Source organism: Amphimedon queenslandica, unplaced genomic scaffold (assembly GCF_000090795.2).
Source record: "Amphimedon queenslandica unplaced genomic scaffold, v1.1 AMPQUscaffold_13515, whole genome shotgun sequence".
NCBI classification, from domain to species: domain Eukaryota; kingdom Metazoa; phylum Porifera; class Demospongiae; order Haplosclerida; family Niphatidae; genus Amphimedon; species Amphimedon queenslandica.
This window is the reverse complement of record NW_003546249.1, coordinates 304533-315327: the sequence shown is the minus strand read 5'-3', so window position 1 is coordinate 315327 and position 10795 is coordinate 304533. Positions and strand designations below refer to the sequence as shown.

At 34.2% G+C, this 10795-nt stretch overlaps 1 long non-coding RNA gene across 1 annotated transcript; it reads right to left on the bottom strand.

The window, feature by feature from the left end:
- Positions 1-3784: 3784 nt before the first annotated feature.
- LOC109585009 (uncharacterized) lies at positions 3785-4246 on the bottom strand. Its single transcript, XR_002186268.1, has 2 exons — positions 4122-4246; positions 3785-3821 (listed from the first exon to the last, which is right to left on the bottom strand). It is a non-coding gene; the product is annotated as an uncharacterized LOC109585009 (long non-coding RNA).
- Between the last annotated feature and the right edge of the window lie 6549 nt (positions 4247-10795).

Below are 10795 nucleotides of genomic sequence, written 5' to 3'. Positions count from 1 at the left end.
TCAGCTAACAATGCTTGAATCCATTCATACATGAGTTGAATTTGAGCTGACTAAGTGAGTTTGTCAATTTCACAACAGATCTTACAAATATGCTGCTTGCTTCCACAAAATATGTAGCTACACGGTACCTCAAGGCCCACTCCTTTTCTCCTGTTACCAGTAACAAAGCATGTTATTGCTCCTCCATCACCTTAAAAGTTCCAAAAATACATTGACAAGTTTTATGGTACACGTCCAACAGTCGTAACTTCTTTTTTATTATTACAGCAAATTGATCATATTTGTTGCCAAATTCCTGTTCTAAGTGTTGTTTTTCACCCATGAATGGTGTCCACATCTTATATACATGCAGGGGCGGATCTAGGGGTGGGCCAGGGTGGGCCAGGCCCACCCAAAAATTTTGTGCAGTAATTTAAAATCAACTTTTTCATGTGGATTACTATGTAAACTGTGAAGCATAACTATTCAAACAATTTTTAAACCACGAAGGAGCTCATTTTAACAGCTTTATTCTTCAAAATTTTGACTCTGAATGCTGGCTTTGTTGGCCACACCCACTAATTACCACACAGAAATCATCAAGGCCCACCCAAGAATCTAATCCTAGATCCGCCCCTATATACATGGTGACTTCGAATAACACTGTATCTCAAAGCAGATGTTCTCATTTGCTGGGGTAGCCATATAATATTAAGTTTGCGTGGGTGAAACCACACCCATTTCAATTATCCGGACTTTTAACTTATCCGGACCCATCCGGATAATCAAATGGGCAAAGGGGTCTGGATAATTGAGGCTATACTATATTACTATGCTTTACAGGTAATGATAGCTGGAAAGGATTTGATGATTATTTAGCAATATTTTGATTGCTTCATATTGGAATGTGCAATACAGTGGAACCTCCGAATAACGAAACTTTTGGGACACAAGAGTCTTTTCATTAAATAGAGGTTTTCATTAAAGGGAAGTTTTGTAAATGAGGCATCCCCAATGTGAGACTATACCTTCTTATAAAAAATGAGGGGCAGTAGACAGCTGAGTAAGCTGGGTAATAAATTGCAGAACAAGAAAAGAGAATAAGAAAATAAGTTTGCAGAATATGTTTCAAAATGAAGGAAAGGCTATTAAAGGCAATTATCTGTGCTCCTGGATAGTAAGAGGGCAAAAAAAGTGACAGAGCATAATGTGAGGAGAAGAAAGACGCAATTTTTAAAGCGGGTGGGTCTCTTTTTAATTGATTATAATATCATATGACGTCACAGAACTAGTGCTCATGCGTGGCCACGCCCACTTTTATTAAATAGAAGTAAAATGGCATCTTGGTTCGAAAAAAGCTTTCGTTATTTCGTAAAAGAGAAGTTTTCGTCAAAGGGAGGTCCGTTTTAATTGAAAAACTAGGAAAATGAGTTGGTACATTAATTTTTTGTCATTATAAGGAGGTTTTTGTTAAAGAGAAGTTCCGTTATTAGAGGTTCTACTGTATAGCATTAGCATTAGTTGTAACATTATTTTAGCCTTGTTTTGTAGATAGTATTAAAAGTTTAATGTTAGATTTCTAAATGTAATAATTACTTTTGTAGATTATGAATGGCGGCACTGTGCATGTTCGTCTACATATTCAATATGTCTATAATAATGATTATAAGGTAAGATTTAATTTCTTAAATCATGCAATATGATTATGTGAATTTTTCATCTAGTATTATTCAAAGAAACTAAAGGGAATAAGCATTTATGTCTTGTCAGACACTTGGCTATGCTAATGTATTTTCATCCTGGCTTTACGCTGATGCATTTTTAATTGACAAATTGATTATTTCTTAAGATTTATTATTATAATGCAAAGTTTCTAATAAAAGTTATAGTTATTGATTGAGGCCCCTCGGGACCTTGGCCTACGGCCCTTACCTCCGCGTCTTCCAGCTCACCTTGGTTGGTTTGTATACTATTACAGAAAATGAATATAGTATTAAGTACATCATAGTAAAAATTTAGTATTTGTCTGTTCACAGCCCTCAGCTGGGCAATTATGTGCTGCTTTTGCTGTTGCAGCAAAGGCAGTCTTGGGGCTCTTCCAGGAAGGGGCACTGGGTGCTCCTCCAGGAGGGAGTATCGGCAGGCCTCCATCTACTGGAGGTGAAGGTGGCGGGCCTTTAGCTCTTAGGAGTGCTGGAGGTGGTGGTAGAGGTAGCCTGCCTAGTGGTGGTGGCAGTGGCGGGTCTAATGGAGGTGGTGGTGGAGGCCCTCCATTTCAAGGTACTGGAGGTGGCGGACCTCCAGTTACTGGTAGAGCTGGTTGTGGTAGCGGTCCTCTGGGAGGTGATGGTGGAGGCCCCTCCATCTCCATCTACTGAAGGTGGCAGACCTCCATCTATTGGTGGAGCTGGTGGTGGTGGCAGGCCTCCGGGAGGTGGTGGTGGTGGAGGCCATCCAGCTAATGGCAGTCCGCCATGATGCTCATCATAATCCATATACTACCAAACAATATGAAAATATAATGATAGCTAATGTAATTTTCTAAATGAACTGACTTGCTTCTTTTTGAGAACAAAGGTTGCAAAACTGCAGAAAAAGTTAAGAGATATGAGTGTGAGTGAAGAAATAGTAACTGAAACTGAATGTAAACTTAAAATGTTTTAGAGCAGGAAATAAATCTTAGTAATGTTGAATAATAATTAATAAATATGAGTTATTATAGGCTATGAAAATAATTAATGATTCAAAAATTCAAAAAAAAGTAATTGTATGACAACTGTTTTTATAATGCGGTAGGTCTTCTTACAGTTTTTATTTCAAAAATACTTTCTTCCAGCAATGAACTGATACCTAAGGCAAAAATTGTAATTATTTATAAAAAGGATTATTAATTAATTAATAATGATAAATAATTATAAGCTAGGCTATGAATATAATTAATGATTCAATAATTCAAAAAAATTAATGTCAAATTATTTAAAAGTTTTATGAAGAATAATAAAAACAATAATTATTAATAATTTTCTAAATTAATTATTAAATATTAATACTTAATGATAATAAGGATTATTAATTAGTAAAATGTATTAAAAAGTATGGAAACAAGTAAATAAAAAATTTCTATTAAGTAAGAAAAAGTAGGGTTGTCAAAAAGTAAAAGAAACAATGGCGTTGAGTTCAACCATAACAATAATCTGTCGATGAATAATAATAATTGTTAATTAATAAAAAATAATTCATAAAAATATTACAAAGATTTTTAAGCCCTACTTTGCAGAATTTTAAGGAGTATTGTTTCCTTTATAATGACTAACATTAATGGAAGAATGATAACAAAACTGCTTAGGATACATGTTCTAAAAATAAATACAATTACAGTAGACATCTTACCGTGGCTCAGCCCTTGGTAGTTCAAAGTCAGTAAGGAGATATCTATAAAAGGTACAGCTGTTTGCAGATCATTTTAAAAGCTAGGACAATCCTGTCTTTTGAATGCCACAATTGCAATACTTGTCATAAATATTAAATGTTGTGCTCCATAACATATTGCATTTTCACAACTGTCTTAAAAATGTTGTAATTTATATATCAAAATATAAAAGTCAACTTAGTCAAACATAAATTCACTGGCAAGCAATGAATTGCTCTCTAGGTGGTTAATGGGACTCCTATATGATGTACTATTTATCACTGTCCTCCAATGAGAAACCCTTCTTCAATAAATACTATGTATACAATAAGTAATTTATGAGAGTGGGCGGATCCTGAATGATGGAAATATAGTAAAAGAGAGTCACAGGATCAATTCAGTGATGCATGGATGTAAGTACAAGAAAGGAAAACTAGAAAAAGAAATCATAAAGACATTGTCATATTGGTGGGGTTGGTTGTAAATAATGTTTCTTAAATTTAAGCACAAACCTGTCTTTTGAGTTTAATGATTAATTCAGGCTCCAAAATATATGCATATGGTATATCTACCAATATTTAATTGCACTGCAACTGTCCTACAAAGGCAAATGTTTTTAAAAAATAATGCATAGGTACACTTGCCACCTCCATTTACTGAAACGCACAATTTACATATTCATAAGGTTGATTTTACAAAAAATAAGAATCTGACAGAGTAATAACTAGTTTACTTTGCTCCTTGTACTCTACATTGCTTAAAATATCAGCTCACGGCAGATAAATTTATGGTACTCCAAGTCCCTCATTAGCAGCCATTTTCATGAGCCACACCTATTTCCGTTGCAAGGAAACTGCTTCCGGCAATTGACGGTTGCATTTGGGCTGTATCATGTAAAAAAAATTGTCTGTGCTCTGCTACCAAATGCAGCTGGTTTTTAAAATATTTCATTTCAATCATAAAAAAATTCATAAAATAGTCTATATTGCTGGTCATCTTTTTTCCACTGACATAATATCGAATGGTCCATTTCAGTTTTCATCAACTTCTCTAACTATGTATAGCAGATCTAGTTATGATTTTCAAGTGTCACCTACTGATTCTTTTCTTCAGTATGGCCTTTGATGCCCCTTTCTTAGTGGCAGAAAAGCTCATCGCATAATTCATAATATAAAAACAGATTATAAAAAATTCTTTTTCCCAGTCTAAAAGTTTAAAGGCTACGACCTAATTAAAATTATTTTCATACTTACTCTGACTAGGAATTGGTATGGTTGTATTAGTTTATTTGTCTATGATGGAGACAAAATAATGCAAGAATTTTATTAATTTATTACTTAAGGCCTTTCTACACTTAAATCAGTTCCAAAAGTTGGCTCATCAACGCGCATTGAATGCGCATCAGGTGATTCCACACTACAGTCAGGATCATGTACATTTTGATAGTATTTCTTATCCAGCTACCATGGAATGCACATTCAAAACACATAGAGAGGTGGTTTGAGATAATGCGCATTGAAGTTAATGTGCATCAGGTGTGGAATGTTTGAAACGGTTTCAAACCAGTTCAACACGCATAAGAAGTGCTAGTGTAAAGAGGCCTTAACATTGCACAGTTAGCTTCTGTAAATACAATTATTTTCCATTGCCCCAAATTTGACTTTTGCTGTCAACTTCAATGGACTAGGATCTAATCAAAATAAAGAATGCTTGGCACAATATTCTATACCATTAAAAATGGTTGAAACAATTGCCACATCTGTTCAAAATTAAACCAAATCAATACTGCAGTTGCCACAGCACATTCAAGGTTTATGCCTGATGTTTTGTCACTCTAACTATTTGGACCATCTATTACTAGAAACAATGTAAAAGATTAAAGAGCTCAGCCTCGTAGATTATAAGCTGAAAAAAAGCAGAATCTCTACTTTATGTTGCTTCTAGAAAACTCCTGACTTGTTTGTTACTTTAAGCCTTGCTAAACTGACTTTAAAATAGCCATATTTATTATTAGCGTACTTGTCATGAACAACTAACTATATATTCATTGCATGCTCAGAGCTAAAAAAATGATAATAGGAATTTGTCCAAACCCATATGTGTCACAGCAAGCGAAAATGGTCCAGTTGGCGGGCACGACAGAAAATGAGTTGTTATATCCAAATAAAAGCTTTAAACTTGCTCTTTTCAATGGTGCTTGAGACGCCATCATACGACAATTCTGCTCAGTTATAAGAGCAAGCATCTTGTCTATTGCCACCATTTCAGCAAGGCCACACCAACTAGATTTCTTGTTTCTCCTTGCATACACGGGAAGAATGTAGGCGGGCGGGCGGGCCGAGATATTAATATTCATTAAATTAATTGATTTTAATGGTATTGTTCAAATTATTAAAGCAAGAAAGGAAGCATATAAATATATTCATGTAAGAAAAAGAACAGAATCACTATTTATTATTATTTTTAAACAAATAACTTAGACTAAACAAGAATGAAAATTGAAACTTAAAGCAAAAAGAATAAACCAAGAGGACATTACTATAATAATCATGGTTTTCTCTTGTCAATAGGAGGTTTATTACAACAATTTTCCCATTTGAGATGCTCATTTTCAGCTGTGTATGCTTGAGGTTTAGCACACTATACGCATATTGGTGTTAACTTGGCCGAATAATGGAACACTTCAATCAAAACAAAAATTGTGACCCTTAATTTCCACATCTTTGAATACGTCTTCAAGATTTAACTCTGCTAGTGAAGCCCCACACAAATATTCATAATCATCTAAACCTGACTGTAGATTTCTACACTAGTCAGAATTTAGTTTGTACCAAGAAAATATCAACCGACAATTATCACACTCACTGAATTGAACCATCAGGTTTGACTTTTTCACATGCTGTACTGTAGCATAGAATGGTAAAGTGCGCTTCTTTGGCTTTAGTTGAGGATGCTTTAATAATAGGCGGTGCTTCTCCAAGGTATTTATATCAAAAAAAGCGTACTAGTGTCCATCTTCCATTAAAGTTGGCTGGGGTACATGCTTTATTTTAAAAAAGAATCCGTAGGAATTGTCCTGGTCAATCTTTCTTGATGTTTTAAAAGTTTAGGAACATTTTATCCAACAAAAGGACAAACAGCTGCAGAAATAGGTCTTTGCACTCTCTCAAACACATGGTAAAGTCAAGACACCAGAATAAATCTCTTAATAGAATCACCAACTTCTCACCAAGCAGAAGCTCTTCTTCCAAAAACCCAGCTGAAGATGAAGGAAAATAAAAAATTAATTTATTATATAGTGCATCTTTTCTATTTCTTTGATTGACTGGTGAAACAAAATAAGGGAGAGACTCCTCTTGCTCCTCTTCAGTAATACTTTCTCGTATAGAGGTACACGTAACAGAAACTTTATACTGCAGAAAACATCCAAGCAATGGCACTATGGCAACAGGAGGTAAACTTATGTCTACGAAGAAGAGTGCTTATACTATGTCCCAAATATGCTGGAAGTAAACTAAAATCAGCTGCTCCTCATCGTGGTTTAACATCATTTGCAAAATGTCCAGAGCAGATGACGATTAATTGAACTGTGTCAGTGTCCATGGCAAAATACATTTATTGTTATTACCAATGACACCTGTCGTTACCAATAATAAATTGTGGGACATAGCACTACAAATATAATACATAATGAAAATTAATCAAACTCAACATAAACAACTAACCAACTATAAAACTTCAAATACTTAAAATAAAAGGCACAATAAAAAGAAACACAGCAAAAATACCGAAAAATTAAATAAGGATCTTATAAATTAAACTCGATAGGACAATGCAATGACCAAAAATCATTAAAGTTTGTACAAGTATATCTGCAAACTTTGTGAAAGGAAAAGGAGAGTCTGAGCCTGAGTGAGGCGAGAAAGAGATAATTATTACTGTACCTAATTAAAATCACTAACCACAATTATATAATTAACCAAGGTAACTGAAGAGAATGAGTTCTTGCAAAAAGCAATATCAAAATTTTAAGAAAGAAAAAGAAAGAATCATAGAAACTCATGTGAGTATAATCCCAGCACTAACCACAATAATAATAACGAATATTCATTCAGTGATGAGAGCAAACTCTTGAAACAAAACATATGGAGTCTGAGAGAGTGGGGAGGAGAGAGGGTGGAGAAGAATAGAATATTACTTGAACATTTATATGAAAGTAAAATTAAATCACTAGCCACAATAGACTAGACTTCAAAATGTACGTAAGGAATATCTTGAGGACTAAAGAGAAGGCAAAGACTGAAATGAGTACTGATAAGAGAAGTGAGCTGTAAAATTATAGTAACAACCCGCCTTACTGAGTTTGCACTCTTGCTAGCGCTATTTGGTTGATAAATGATCAGCAAACAGAGACTCTAAAGTGATATATCATGAAATTATGGAAAAAATGGCACATACTACGACACTCTTTCCCCACAACACAGTCTGTGCATGCACTCTTTAACTTTTATGGCATTTTAGCATTATTAAAAATTAGAGGCATCAATGCAGGCTGTTAATGAAAAACAAGGAATCTTATTGGCGTGGCCTAACAGGCGGATCGCAACTGACACCATCTCTTATTTTTTATTTGCACTCTAATTAATGCACATTTAGTCTTATGAATAATTCACACATAAAAACTGAAACTCATTTCTTTTTTCATGTGATACTGACTTATCCTTTTGCTGTTATTCATATAATATAAAGTTATTTTATGTAATTTTTGAAAAAAAAATTATCATAAAGTTAACTTTAAGCAAGATTAACACTTTGTATACATGACTTAATTACGCAAGGGAATGTAGTGGGCCATATTCGTTTTTGCAACTCTATGGATCTGAAAGGCGGTGCAAACTCACCCTCCACTATATGTGACCTCATGTAACTAAATACTTTCTGTGTCCGTGCTTGCGTGCTCGTTGTGGCAGATGTCAAAGAGGTAGCTGTATTACTACTATAATACTTTATGTTATAGTATTGAATCTGCACTTTGTGGCTACATTCTGCACTTTAACATGATATCTGTGTCTTGTTTTAGTGGTAATGGAGAGCAAGTATGTCACATCAAGTTATCACAGGCACAGGTGGAATTTCTGTTTCTTGTGTCGTAAAAAACAGCCACGATATGATAATTTCTGTACTCTGTCTGATAGTGAGAAACAGTTCATGGCCAAGAATTTGTCCCTCACACAGTAATACTAAATGATGCATGTATATGTTGTTTTCATAGAAAAGAGGCAAGACGGTATCATTCTGATCCAGAATATATCCCACGGTGGAAACAAAAGGATAAGAATAATGTTTTCATCTACCGAGAATGTACTGTTACATGACAAAATACCAAAACAATAACTACGTCACAAAGAAATATGATAGAATTAATTCTTTTCACGTTAAATATAACAAAATGATGATACTGGGATGTCATTATGTGACAGACGCTACCAAATGTTTTACAGAATATTAAATACTTACAATCCCTGTGCTAGCTGTGGGGCCAAACCAAAGGTGAGAGAAGGGCCATACTTCAGACATAGCCCAGATCTAAAACTTATTTGTGGTTTTATGAATGAGTGAACAGAAAGTAACAAGAACGTAACAAAAAAAGACAATTTGCAATTCATGCTATGACATGCATAATGCAATAGTAAATAGCATAAAAGAGGGAAAAAATCAGGAAAATGTTAGACTACAGTGAAGTATTAACACTTGGTCATTGCAAATGGAAAAGCAATCAACAGATAACCTTACAAAGTGTATCTCTTATCAACTGTAATTTTTACAGGCAAAAAAGTACATGAAGGAAAAACACTCTTCATAATGAAGTGACATTTTTCCTAACCTCTCTTAAACATTTGGGAAACACCAAAAATTTGGTAATTAAATTAGGAAGTGGAACAGTGAAATTTCAGCAAAGTGGCTACTCAACCAATTAATTATATATTTACAGCCATATATGAGCTACAGATGCGCCATTAGAAGGATGGGTACAATGTTATATCCCTACCTAACAGATTTATTGAAGTGCTTATTCTATGCATTGCATGAACTGGAAATAACAAAAAAAGCAGAAGAAACAAAATCTCATAATGAAAAAAAAATTAATGGAAGCCGGTACTATCATTAATGATAAAATACACAAAGAAGTAAAACGTAAACAGAACAATGCTGTGGATCTCACTGTATTTAACTGACATGAAAGTATCAATGAAATAGATACAGAAACTAGGAATATCATTTGTACAAGTACGAAAACAGTCAGAGAGTGTAAAAGGCATGAAAATGAATACAATCACACCAAAACAGTTAGACAATTCTTTCTTTTTTTATAATGCCGTTCACTACCAACTCCTTCTGTACACCATCATTGCATCACGTTGTTGCAGATGCTGTTGAGGTTTATGGTGGATCACATTCTTTCATAAGAATTCTAAACAGTCTTGCTTTTGTGATGCTGGAGACAATCATGACAGATTAGTAGCCATATAACATATTATAACATCATTTACTAAAAAAACCACCAGCAGTTTGTACTCCATCTAATTCACCACTTAAACAAGTAAAAAGTGGCCCCAAAAAAAGACAAACAATGCAACCTTCACCTTTAAATATACACTTAGTCTTCCTACACATGTAGCTTCAAAAACTAACACGATTACACAAACAAATGCCAATGTATCAAATTTTGTTCCATCAGATAATGAATGAAATTCTGAAACTTAAACTTTTAAATCAAGCATTTGAATATTTTCTTCATGTAAAGTAGTAGTGTATCATGATAACGAAGACAAATTTATAATGCCTTTTCAGAAGTTTATTTTGCCTACTGAAGCACCATTAGAAGATCACCGTGCTTCTAACATTCATTACATGACATTTCTAAATGAAAGTGGAGACTCTGATGAAACAAAGGCATATGTAGCGGAGGCTGTCCTAGAAGAAATAATTCCCATTCAAACAAATCCCATAATTTCAGTCGGAGATGGGAATACTTTTAGCACTTACAACATGTGAAGCCATTATATGGCTATGTCTTAAATGAAGTATTAATATTTCCAGGCGACTGGCACATTTAAAAAAATTTTCAACAAGTTCTAATGAAGGCTTACTATCACACAGAATTATAAGATGTTGCTGGAGTGTCAGGCTATAGAGGAGAAACTCTAAAGTCACTTGAATCATGCTCCCACTTTAAAAAAACACGTCAATTTATTTTACAGTCATGGGAGGCTATGTTTAGAGAAATGATTTTGTCTTTTGTAATTGCCAATGACCAACTTGAAAGCTGGCAGTTAATGATGAAGCACATCGTGGATTGTAAATATACAAGTAAATAAAAAACATAAAAATGGAAAAGTAGTAGGA